At 43.4% G+C, this 13204-nt stretch overlaps 1 protein-coding gene and 1 pseudogene across 1 annotated transcript in view; both read left to right on the top strand.

Moving 5' to 3' along the window:
* LOC126470633 (cAMP-specific 3',5'-cyclic phosphodiesterase-like) overlaps positions 1 to 13204 on the top strand; it is a 929897-nt gene that overhangs the window by 241207 nt on the left and 675486 nt on the right. The window lies entirely within an intron of this gene.
* LOC126472189 (5S ribosomal RNA) lies at positions 8729 to 8846 on the top strand (annotated as a pseudogene).

Raw genomic sequence — 13204 nt, 5'->3', positions numbered from 1 at the left:
CTGATGACCTTAGCAGTTAAGTCCCATAAGATTTCACACACATTTGAACATTTTTTAACAGAAAAAAATGTGTCGCATTACTTGTTGAAAACCCCTCGTAATTTAATCACAACTGGAGTCAGCAACGTCATTCAGGTATCTTGTAATAATGCCCAGAATGATCTTATTGGTTCACTTATGGGTGCAGCATGGGCGGCTTAGTTTCGTTGATAACATTGTGAAACAAGTGCTGTTTGTTTATGAACGAGGTACGGTCAGTGGTTGGTTTTTATTTTTATGTCATGTACCAAGATGAGCAGTCAGAAAACTGATGAGAGCCTTTCCTTGACTCCCGTGAGAGTGTCGCAAACATCTAAGCTGGCCCATAGTCAAAGAGAGATAACAAATTTTTCACGAGAATCTGCGTGTAGAAATTAAAGAAACTGTTTTCAGCGTAGGCTCTACGAATCTAAATGTTGAGATGTGTGTGAATTCTTAAGGGACCAAACTGCTGAGGTCATCGGTCCCTAGACTTACATACTACTTAAACTAACTTATACTAAGAACAACACACACACCCATGCCCGAGGGAGGACTCGAACCCCCGACGTCGGCCGCGGTGGTCTCGCGGTTCTAGACGCTCAGTCCGGAACCGCGCGACTGCTACGGTCGCAGGTTCGAATCCTGCCTCGGGCATGGATGTGTATGGTGTCTGATGTGTTGGCAAATGTGCCAACACCTTGTAGATAGAGGAGGCCGAAATGCACGCTATCTAACGCAGACGGGCGTGAATTCTGGAACAGGATAAGTAGTGAATTCTAATAAGAAAAGTATGCAGCTCCTCGAATACTTAACTTTTATCTATCCTTGTTGGTTTACAACGTTCTTGATGAGACATTTCATACGATAACTATCAAACTATGTAAGGCTAATGGCGCCTTGCTAGGTCGTAGCTATGGACTTAGCTGAAGGCTATTCTAACTGTCTCTCGGCAAATGAGAGAAAGGCTTCGTCAGTGTAGTCGCTAGCAAAGTCGTCGTACAACTGGGGCGAGTGCTATTCCGTATCTCGAGACCTGCCTTGTGGTGGCGCTCGGTCTGCGATCACACAGTGGCGACACGCGGGTCCGACATGTACTAAATGGACCGCGGCCGATTTAAGCTACCACCTAGCAAGTGTGGTGTCTGGCGGTGACACCACAGTGTCCTTAGGTTAGTTAGGCTTAAGTAGTTCTAAGTTCTAGGGGACTGATGAACATAGATGTTAGGGACTGATGAACATAGATGTTAAGTCCCATAGTGATCAGAGCCATTTTTTGAACCTCCGACGGGAGGGGCCTCGCAATCCTTGACAAGGCGTCTCAAACCGCGCGGCCACTCCGCGCGGCTCTACGAATCTATTCAGTCTTAAACCTACCTATTCAGTAGCGTAAAAGCAGATAAGCAGTCTCTCCTCCTACGGTTCATCTGTGAGTGGAACAGGAAGCGGCTTTGATATTTGGCATACTCTTCTAGGAAGTTTACAGTAATTTTTCAGGGTGTAAAAATAAATAACCTCTCATTTGTTTGTCTGATAAAGTGCATATATGCTACATGCTCTCTCTTCCACGGCACAAAGATGATAGTTTCAAACGGTGCCTTGATGGTTTACATCACAAGAGCGGAAGTGACGGAAGTAAATCATCTAATTTATCACTCTTGTAAGCCTTATGTGGAAGTCAGAGTTAACGAGAATTACGTGATAGTTTCATCTTAGATTGCGAAAGGTGGCAGTGTTTCTCATACAGGCTGGCACTTCAGCCCTTGGCAAGAAAGGCTACTGCGATAGACAGCTTTATATTTTCGTCGTTTCAGACGCGCCTGTTGTTGATACTCAGCCGGGCGCCGTGGAGCGACGATAGAGGTAAGAGAGCTTTTTGTTTCCTACAGCCAGGTTTCTTCAGCTAGGCTTGAGTTGTCAATTCCATTCCACGTGACTTAAAATCCCCTCTTGTAACACAGGTTCCTCCTTGAGCTTGCATAATTTCGTGGCCGAAAAGCTTTGGGGATGACTCGAGCCATGGAATATTGTCAGTTACAATTTTCCTCTGCAGCGAGAGACATAGAGGATGTGTACGTGACATCAGTCTGCACTGCACAGATCGGTCGGCTGTCAACCAACGGGACGGAGAGGAAAATCTTATTTGCTACGGCTCGCTAGAGACTGACACCTGGAAAGAAGCGGTAAAGGTAAATTTCCGCCGTCGGTGAATATCTAGTCTAGGTGAAAATCGACCCTGAGACACCCAGTAACGAGTTACTTGGGAGCAGGCTACTGTGCACCTCTACAGTGTTTACCTAGAATAACAGTTCACAAAAATTATTGAACAGTTGTCAGTAGGCACTGTTGTCTATTCGTACAACTTTTTATCTGACTACAAGAGTGTTGTGCCGTAAAGTTAAATTACGAAAAACGTCTGTACTTGAGAGGCTTGACTTTAGTTTCGGTTATATTTTCTGTGGTTTTGTCCAGGAAACGAGTGACACAAAGAGAAATATTATGGATACACTAAAAAAGCAGCCTATCGCTTAACAAAATTATCTTCAGTGAACCATGGATCTAACGACTTCATCGCCGGAAGGACTTTCATTCAAAACTAAACAACTTGGTCGCTGATCACTGCATACAGAGCTCACTGTTCGCAAACTTGAAACATTACGATCTACAGGGCATAATTTCGCATGACTTTTGCTTCTGTTACAAAACCGTGGTACGAGAGGGAGATTTGGTAAGACCGTAAAGATATTCGTAGGAAGAGTTTACCTTAGAAGGGTCTCTGACACGTCACGTATTACCAGAGAGAGTATTGTGCTCCAGAGTGAACGAAGTGGCTTCTCACCAAAGTGCCTTTTTATTTCCGTATACGCCGTGCTGTCTTAATTTTTACAGAACAGTATGGACTGTGTAACAGCAGGTAACTATTTCTGGGGAGATGCTCTGAAGACATTTTCTAATGAGCAAGAAAGCTGTCTGTACAATTCACTGGCGTACACAGAGATGAAAGAGAGTGCTGAAAAATAATGCCTCGGATTTTTTTTATTTGAAAGCTCTTAAAGCAAACGTTATTAACTTTCGACGTCTTCATTCTTCATGTCTACGTATTTATTTCCCAACATAGTTACGTTGCTCACGAGTACATTTATCCCAGAGAGAGACCAGTTTGTAAACACTTTCACTGTAGAATGTTTGAATTTGTTGACGGAGCCACATCATTATCTCAGCTTGCATAGCTTGACAACTATCGAAGTGAGGTCCTCGAATGTGTTCTTTAAGTTTTGGAAACAGGCGAAAATCGTATGGGGCCAAATCGGGCTCGTATGGAGGATGATCAGTGACCGTGAACTCAAGGCGTTGGAATACTTCACATGTCGCAGCGCTCGTGTGTGGTCTGACATTGTCATGCTGAACGAGAGGGTACGCCACGTGTAGACGAGCTCTTCGAATTCGAAACGTGACTACAGCACGTTCTTCCTCAAGCATTGACGTAACTACGTTACAACCAACCGTGTTGCACACTATAATACATAGCCCTCTATCGGAGAGGGCTGCAAATATATAGACATGAACGATGTCAAAGTTAGCGTAAGGAGGGCTATGCGTGAAGCGTTCAGTGAATTCGAAAGTAAAATTCTATGTACCGACTTGACAGAAAATCCTAGGAAGTTCTGGTCTTACGTTAAATCAGTAAGTGGCTCGAAACAGCATATCCAGACACTCCGGGATGATGATGGCATTGAAACAGAGGATGACACGCGTAAAGCTGAAATACTAAACACCTTTTTCCAGAGCTGTTTCACAGAGGAAGACCGCACTGCAGTTCCTTCTCTAAATCCTCGCACAAACGAAAAAATGGCTGACATCGAAATAAGTGTCCAAGGAATAGAAAAGCAACTGGAATCACTCAATAGAGGAAAGTCCACTGGACCTGACGGGATACCAATTCGATTCTACACAGAGTACGCGAAAGAACTTGCCCCCCTTCTAACAGCCGTGTACCGCAAGTCTCTAGAGGAACGGAGGGTTCCAAATGATAGGAAAAGAGCACAGGTAGTCCCAGTCTTCAAGAAGGGTCTTCGAGCAGATGCGCAAAACTATAGACCTATATCTCTGACGTCGATCTGTTGTAGAATTTTAGAACATGTTTTTTGCTCGAGTATCATGTCGTTTTTGGAAACCCAGTATCTACTATGTAGGAATCAACATGGATTCCGGAAACAGCGATCGTATGAGACCCAACTCGCCTTATTTGTTCATGAGACCCAGAAAATGTTAGATACAGGCTCCCAGGTAGATGCTATTTTTCTTGACTTCCGGAAGGCGTTCGATACAGTTCCGCACTGTCGCCTGATAAACAAAGTAAGAGCCTACGGGATATCAGACCAGCTGTGTGGCTGGATTGAAGAGTTTTTAGCAAACAGAACACAGCATGTTGTTATCAATGGAGAGACGTCTACAGACGTTAAAGTAACCTCTGGCGTGCCACAGGGGAGTGTTATGGGACCATTGCTTTTCACAATATATATAAATGACGTAGTAGATAGTGTCGGAAGTTCCATGCGGCTTTTCGCGGATGATGCTGTAGTATACAGAGAAGTTGCAGCATTAGAAAATTGTAGCGAAATGCAGGAAGATCTGCAGCGGATAGGCACTTGGTGCAGGGAGTGGCAACTGTCCCTTAACATAGACAAATGTAATGTATTGCGAATACATAGAAAGAAGGATCCTTTATTGTATGATTATATGATAGCGGAACAAACACTGGTAGCAGCTACTTCTGTAAAATATCTGGGAGTATGCATGCGGAACGATTTTAAGTGGAATGATCATATAAAATTAATTGTTGTAAGGCGGGTACCAGGTTGAGATTCATTGGGAGAGTGCTTAGAAAATGTAGTCCATCAACAAAGGAGGTGGCTTACAAAACACTCGTTCGACCTATACTTGAGTATTGCTCATCAGTGTGGGATCCGTACCAGATCGGGTTGACGGAGGAGATAGAGAAGATCCAAAGAAGAGCGGCGCTTTTCGTCACAGGGTTATTTGGTAACCGAGATAGCATTACGAAGATGTTTCAGAAACTCAAGTGGCAGACTCTGCAAGAGAGGCGCTCTGCATCGCGGTGTAGCTTGCTGTCCAGGTTTCGAGAGGGTGCGTTTCTGGATGAGGTATCGAATATATTGCTTCCCCCTACTTATACCTCCCGAGGAGATCACGAATGTAAAATTAGAGAGATTAGAGCGCGCACGGAGGCTTTCAGGCAGTCGTTCTTCCCGCGAACCATACGCGACTGGAACAGGAAAGGGAGGTAATGACAGTGGCACGTAAAGTGCCCTCCGCCACACACCGTTGGGTGGCTTGCGGAGTATAAATGTTGATGTAGATGTAAAGATGATGTAGTACGTTAATAATGTTTGTTTTATTTAAAAAGGTTTCCTTCCGAGATTCCACATAAAAAGTTACGAGGCATTGCTTTCCAGCACGCCCTTGTATTTATCGTCAAAATAGAAGGCACTCTTATCAAGAAATTTTTATTATTATATTAATTTTTGTATTTAATTTAGTTCGACAATAAGAAATTTTTGCGTGGCAACTTTTACACAAAAACTTAGTTTTTTTCATGCACGTTCAGCTTCATAATGCAATATTTGTTTGTGCCGAGCAGATTAGGATCAACAATGACGAAAAAAATCAAAACACAGTGTAAACCAACAAAAAGTAGGAATAGCCTGTCGCGAAACTGACACTACATTTTCTTAAGTACTGCTTCACACCCTGAATATATGAATGAATCGCCATGAAATCAAAGTTCACTTGGCAGTGGGAAGATGCTCAGGGGCCGAGTGAGTCTTCTGTACTTTGTCAGACTAACACAGCACTCAGTTTTTATTTTGAATTATTTTCAGAATCCGATGACTGGCGCGCACAAGGAAGTTCACTTCAACTGACAGATTGTCGCAAAACGCTGTCACGTTAGGTTAGCGCTGGCGGCAACGCCAAAAACCTGGAGCTTCCCAGGAGCACTGAAGCACACAGCCATCATTGTGGAGTCGTACTGCTGGTAAAGGAAATGAACATTCACGTGGCGAGAGCCTGCACTGCCTGTCATCTTTACTGCCTGGCCTACCGTAAGTGCATCTTACAGGTTGAAAACTCTGCAACTGCTTCCCGCAGTAAAGTGAATATACCCTACACTCCTCAGCTTTAGTGCTACCTCTTCGGTATAGAAGTAGTCCAGTTCTGTTATGCATTAGAAATATGTAAACATAGTTGAGAAGAGGACGATGCCTTTTCAAGACGAATGAATATGCGTTGACACACTTAATAATGAGTTATAATTTAAGACTGGAAAACTAGCTGAAATAGCTTTCGGAAGTAATACATTTAATAACACTGTAGTCAGAAGAGTCATTTATCAGATCCAATTTCCTTAGCTTTATTTGATCTAAGGCCATTACTTTTGTTTTGAACCTCTCGGCGTAGGTATCACAGCGTCAGCACTTAATTATTTATGAAATATTGTTGTTAAGATAATAAAATTTTATGCGTTTATTGATAGTAAACTGTATCATTAAAACACATTTGTCGCTCATGGCATCTTAATTGTTAATAAAATAGTGTAAAATACGAAACATTTAGCATAAATGATGTAGGTAAACGTCGGAATATGCGGAGACATACGTGGCTAATTCATCACGTGACGCACTGGATGAACTAGGCGTATACCTCTCCCTACTGTTTTAGGAAGGCATTCAGACAACACTAACCCGGAATCTTGTATACCCTTCACTACAGGGCGACAGATTCATCCTGGAAACAGTCCTTTAGCCTGTGGTTAACCCGTTTCTCCGCAGTACCCTTCCTTCCAGGAGTTCTAGTCCCGCAAAATATGCACGAGAGCTAATGCGAAGTTGGGAAAGTGGGAGAGAGGTACGCCAGAAGTAAGGCTGAGAGTTGTACCTGTACAGTTCACTCGGTAAGGGCGTTGTCCGTGAAAGGCGACTTTCCAGATTCGAGCTTCGGGCAGGTGTATAGTTTTATTCTGCCATAAAATTTCATTACTCCTAAATACTTAAAGTAGTATGTTCCACATGTTCAGCACTAATCTTGTAATAGGATTCTATGGGGTTCCTTCTCTCTGTTTGAAGCACTGTATCGATTTATCTACATGTAAAGAGAGCTATCTGTGATGGGATAGAAATTCTTTCTGCATTTCTTTTCGGTCACCTAGCGACAGTATTTCCCTGTCGTAAGCGATAATGTGATTCGGTATGGCTCTACATCAGGCAGGGTTCTTTCTACTAGAACCAGGCCACCTGTCAATTCTAGGATTATTTAAAATTTTAGGGCCGGCCGCGGTGGTCTAGCGGTTCTAGGCGCTCAGTCCGGAACCGCGGGACTGCTACGGTCGCAGGTTCGAATCCTGCCTCGGGCATGGATGTGTGTGATGTCCTTAGGTTAGTTAGGTTTAATTAGTTCTAAGTTCTAGGCGACTGATGACCTCAGAAGTTAAGTCGCATAGTGCTCAGAGCCATTTGAACCATTTTTTTTTTAAATTTTAGGGAAAACAAGGTTGCGGTGATCATTCTGAATTTTTGCGTACTCAAAAGCATAACTAGGTAATGTACTAGGGAAAAAACGAGTTTCCGTGATGTTACCCAAATCGTTTGTTTCCATCAGTAACGACGACTAAATGTTACTGATGATCCAATTTTGGAACGGCGTTGCCGTGCCTTGTGAAAGCGGGGACGGTGCTGCGCTGTGCTCTTCATACAGTGGATGGTTGGACGTACGGCGCTGTTGGCCTGGGGAAGGGTATGGTAACTTTCGTGATGCAGCATTGCCACGTGACGAGTTTGCCTCGTGACTTTGATTGTTATACTAGACAGACGACGGAGCTCTGGACTGTTCCGCCATTACATTTAATGTGCTCACACTGCGAATACGTGACCCGCACACTCCCCACCCTATATTTCTCGATCAATCCCGCTTTAATCTGTGCTACAGTGACGGTGAGGTCCTTCGTAGGTTATGTTTCAGCAAGGAAGTTAGGCTGCATTAGTTGATGAATGATAGGCGCATCACTGATTGTCCTAACTGCTAAAATGTGGGGATTGTTTCCAGAGAGATGATGTCGGCACTGAAATACTATCCTAACTTCAGCACACGCCAGAGGTCAGTTTCACCAGGCTAACGTACATTGCCAACAGAATATGCCTATGAGGCAGTAGTTGCACTATGGCGTAGCAAAGTGATCGAACATGACTTTTGACCGCTCAGATGATGCGACTGTCCATTACTAAAGTTGTGTCGGGTTTCATATTTAATGGCCTGAGCCATTGAGTTTAGCTGATAAAGCTGACCCTCTAGTTCGCAAGGGCTCCCATCCTGTATAATGTACTGCTGATCTGGCTCAGATGAACCGACCGTAAGAAGGGAACTAGCATCAGAATTCTCGGTTGTATCATCGGATCCACTACGTAGACACTCACTGGGGCTCTAAGTGGCACCTAACTGCCTTTTCTCACGTACATCATTTAATGATCAAAGTTAGGCCAATCTGGACATAAAATAGTGTAAAGACTACTCGGTGTAACTTCAGAGAGTAAACAGTTTTCCTCACTCCAGCAGAATGCGAATCTTTGATTAACAAAACAATCAATTATACTGAATTGTGGTAAATCTATAAAAATGGATGTACGTATGTATATTGGCCAACGGCCTTGCCGCAGTGGTAACACCGATTCCCGTCAGATCACCGAAGTTAAGCGCTGTCGGGCTGGGCTAGCACTTGGATGGGTGACCATCCGGCCTGCGGAGCGCTGTTGGCAAATTGGCAAACAGGGTGCACTCAGCCCTTGTGAGGCAAACTGAGGAGCTACTTGATTGAGAAGTAGCGGTTCCTCGTAAACCGACATACGGCCGGGAGAGCGATGTGCTAATCACATAACCCTTCGTATCCGCATCCAGTGACGCTTATCAGCTGAGGATGACACGGTAGCCGGTCGGTACCGTTGGGCGTTCATGGCCTGTTCGGACAGAGTTTAGTTTTAAGTATGGTTGTATGTATGTATGGTCCATATGCCTTCCTAAACCACTGGACCTATTTCAAACAAACTTGGTATACATATCATTTACTGTCTAGAATCACTGTGGGGGACGGGGGGAGGGGGCTGGTAAGGACCACTCGTCTATCAAAGGGGTGGGCGTGAAAACGCAGTGTAGTCCACGACGCAAAACTACCAATTCTCGAGTCATCCAGTACTTGAGAATGAGAGCTCTTCGAAACTTACAATAAACTTTAAACATAATTTCAAACCTTTACGACGCTTTTTCTCGCTGGCTCCCACAAAATGATGGAAGGAAAAAAAAAGTTTATCGCTTACTTCATTTTTGCTGTTCATACAGTAAAACTTTCATATGAAGTATGACGTTTAAATTTATTACTTCTTTACTTCTAATTCTTTTCGCAACACATTTCCCAGAAAGTAGGCACGCATACCACAGGATGTACTTGCAAAGTTATATCGTTGTACAGCACATGGTTCACGAAATACGATGTCATAAACATTGACCTGCGTGTAAATGCAACCGCAGGGTGAAATTCGCTAGGCATACAGGAGACTTATGTAAACAGACAAATGTGGAATATGTGCGAAATATATTTGACATATGTGTATGTGGGCAAAGCCACGGATGAAAAGCGGATCATAAATCCCTGGCACGACTTCAATAAAATTTGGAACACAAATTAGCTACAGTCTGGAAAGAAATACTGTACGGACAATGGGGTAATTGGGATAATAACCACCAGCCTCCTATTTGGCTTAGTTTGATAACGTGGAAAGAGAAGGGAGGACGAGGAGATGGACAGGGGGGGGGGTGATAGGAGAAGATAGGCACAGATAAGAGGGGAGGGGGGGGGATGGATAGGGAGAGGAGGAGAGGGACTAATAGAACACTGGAATAAATGCATACCAGGCAATTCCAGGTGAGAGGTGGCATGAGCCCCCTCTCATATTTCTATCTTACGATTTTCCTCTCTAATTGCATGCTGTGAAAAGTCGCTATTCCTTCACACGCGGACTTCCCACGCAGCGTCTCTCGTCACCCGGGTGGTCCGGTGACAGGCGGGCTCTGCTGATCGTGAGAGAGGGTTAAGCCGACGGGTGTGAGGAAGTCGAGTGAATGCTTTGCAGACGCCAACATTGTCAAAAGACACGCCCAGAGGGGTCTGAAGTAGCGGCTGGGCTAGAAGTTCCGTTACTTCGCAGAATCTTAGCGAAAACACTTTCTGGCGGGCTACCAGCGAGGCGTGGGAATGACTTGTGTACCCAGGCAGTTGTGGCGGGAAAATTCCCGCGCTTTCTGCAAAATAGTAACTGTGATTGGCTTGCTCAGGGCATAGCTCCGTGACGTAGCAAAATCAGCGCAGAAATTGGCGCCAAGAATCTCCATTGGTGGAATGGTAGTGCTCCAGCAATGGAGTGGAATTTTCCGCCGGTTTTCGAGTTGCTGATTGGAACGTTTAACCACGGCCACTGTCGTGGGGGCGGGAATGTTGTGTGTTCGGCCTGTACGGGTGCTCTAGATAGTCGGCTCTCGCTTTTCGGTCGAGGACGTCGAAGCAACCAGCCATCGCCTCCGGTACGCCAGATCGCGTTCTAGCAGTTAAGAAGACAGTTTGGTAATGTATGTCCGCAGCACCGGCAGATAGGGATTTTCCTAGGTGATAATCAGAGCTCAGCAGAGCGCGCCTGTTCGTCTTTTTCTAACTTTGTTCCGTCTTGAGTAGCAGCAATTAATGTTGGGTTAGCTGTGTGTCTCTCTTAAGATTTGAGTGGCAAGGAATTGGCTCCACGTACCACTTCGTCATAAACCTCACAATCTAGTTTAGGGACAACTTCACCTTCACAGCGCTTGTTTGAGTATCCAATTTGAGCCAATTTGATGTATTATAAATGTTTCATGTGTTTTTGTTTATTATTTTGTGTTTAGTCTTAATAAATCATATTGTTATTTTGGACAGAACTTTCATTCTCTTAATCGGTAGAGCAACCCATCATTTCTCACTACGTTAATGAAACCTTCCTTTATTTAACTTATTTATCAAATTAAATTATTGCAGGTGCCAAACTCTTTTCTACTCCACTTGCAGGGTTGATTACAGTCAGTTCGCGTATATTTTTTAATCCTTGTGCAACAGCAAAAGTCGGAGTTAGAATAGGGGGGGGGGGGCTTAGAGCATCATTTACATATGTAGATTCTAGAATTTAGTGTTAAATACACTGCTAGCCCCGGCACCTCGCACAGGTACTCAGCTACTGGAAAATAAATCACCACACAGTCATTCGAAACCACTGAAGTGGGAAAATAAATACAAGGAACTGCTGAACAAATAACTCGGGTCTGTTTTCTGAAACCATAATTACAATAACTGCGCGTCCTAATATCTACCTACCTGGCTTTAAGTGAAATTCAGATTATATCAGTGTCTATTATCCCGCTCTGGGGCATATAAAGAATTAACATCAGCTCGGTAACTACATGTATAGGTTATGTGCTGCTCGGGCCACTGTTGAGTTGTCGCTCGCGCAGCCTCCGTCCAGATACTCCATCCCTGGCGGGTTGAGATACTGCATGGGGGCTCGGTACTCAACATCAGAGTTCCAAAGCAGTTAATAAAGTGGTTAACTTTACTGCATCAGCCTCTGCTTAAAAGGAGAAAACAAAAAAGGGTATGTATGGCGGATGTTGTTGGACCGTAACAAACTGGCTGGAGATCTTACACCGTATTATTTGTCCAACCGTTCTAAAAATCTATGCTATCGTGTGAGAAGCGTCGTAATTCACATGTCAGATTTGCACGACGTTAGCAACGTATAGTTGCTTCCAAGTTGTGGCTGTTTGAAACTCCTCGTCCTGCATTACTGATCTCTCAACTGCCCCCTGTCTGGTCACGATACACGTGACTTCCGACACATTAAAGCTATTTTTAATATCTTTTTACCTGGAAGAATACTGATCAGAGGTTCATGAACCAAAGATCAAGACGTTCTCATAACTTCATTAATCCCAGAGATACAAGCGTTAGTTTAATTGTGCTATGGTAGAGCTGATGTGTATGAAATAAATACAGGAGTGTAAATACGACGAATTACGGAGGAAAAACGAAGTGAATATGGTTATTTTTGTGTTGTTTCAGTCGTTTGAATGGATGACCAGAGATTTACGTCTCACTTCAGGAAGATTTTCTCCACCGGGTTGAGACGCGGTCATGGTTGAGCTTTATGTTTTACCAAAATTTATCAAACAGAATTTTATATCAGTAAAAGTAATTGCCTTGAATTATAACATAATGAAGCACCTCTCCTCTCGACGACACACATTTCCGTCGAAAGTGACTTGAACATCACGTAATGCTTATCTCAGCAGCGTGCAGATCGGAACTAGCAGCCAGTCTAGAAATGCATTCAGTGTTAAGACGTTTATGTATTTGTGAAGATCGCTATTAATTTTCGTATAGTAATCGTGCTTACTCAGGAAATTGATAAATAGATACTTTCGTCAAAGTTGTAAAAATATTATGCTGTTCATAGACAACTGTGTAGTGTGTTTTATAACCCACTCCCGTTTTAATTTCTGAAAAGCGCACATACAATCTACGAATCAATGAGAACTTCCGAAAAACTTGTCCCTGTAACTCGTTCGCGAGTTTAAATTGCAAAAGAAACTAATTTCTTTGTTTTTTAAATTCATGAAGACTGAAAATGTAGCTATAGTAACATGGTGCATTAAGACCGGGTTTGGAGTGTTCCAGTTTATATGCGATTCGTAATCTCAGGAACTGAACGTTTGAGCAGATTGTAGTGGCTGGTCGTGTGTTTTTTGAAACACACTGGAATATAGCTATTAATTCTTGACTATAAATTTGCCTTGAACCATTACGTGATGCTATCAAATACTTCTTTAGCTGCCTTCCAGTAAGACGACTATTGTGCAGACTATAATAATTTAGGGAAAAAAAGATATGAATCTTGCCAGGGTGCAAGTGGAAGATAATTATTTATACGAGAAATAACAATGGAGCCAAGACGAACCGTAACTGTAATTTATCTCCGTCATCTGATTTCGTCACTTTAATATATCTATCATGATCACTCATGGTTGTCTCATTGGAATATCAGCT

The sequence above is a fragment of the Schistocerca serialis genome, chromosome 3 (assembly GCF_023864345.2).
Source record: "Schistocerca serialis cubense isolate TAMUIC-IGC-003099 chromosome 3, iqSchSeri2.2, whole genome shotgun sequence".
NCBI classification, from domain to species: Eukaryota; Metazoa; Arthropoda; class Insecta; order Orthoptera; family Acrididae; genus Schistocerca; species Schistocerca serialis.
Note: the sequence above shows the minus strand (reverse complement) of the source record. Positions and strands in the feature narration are given on the sequence as shown.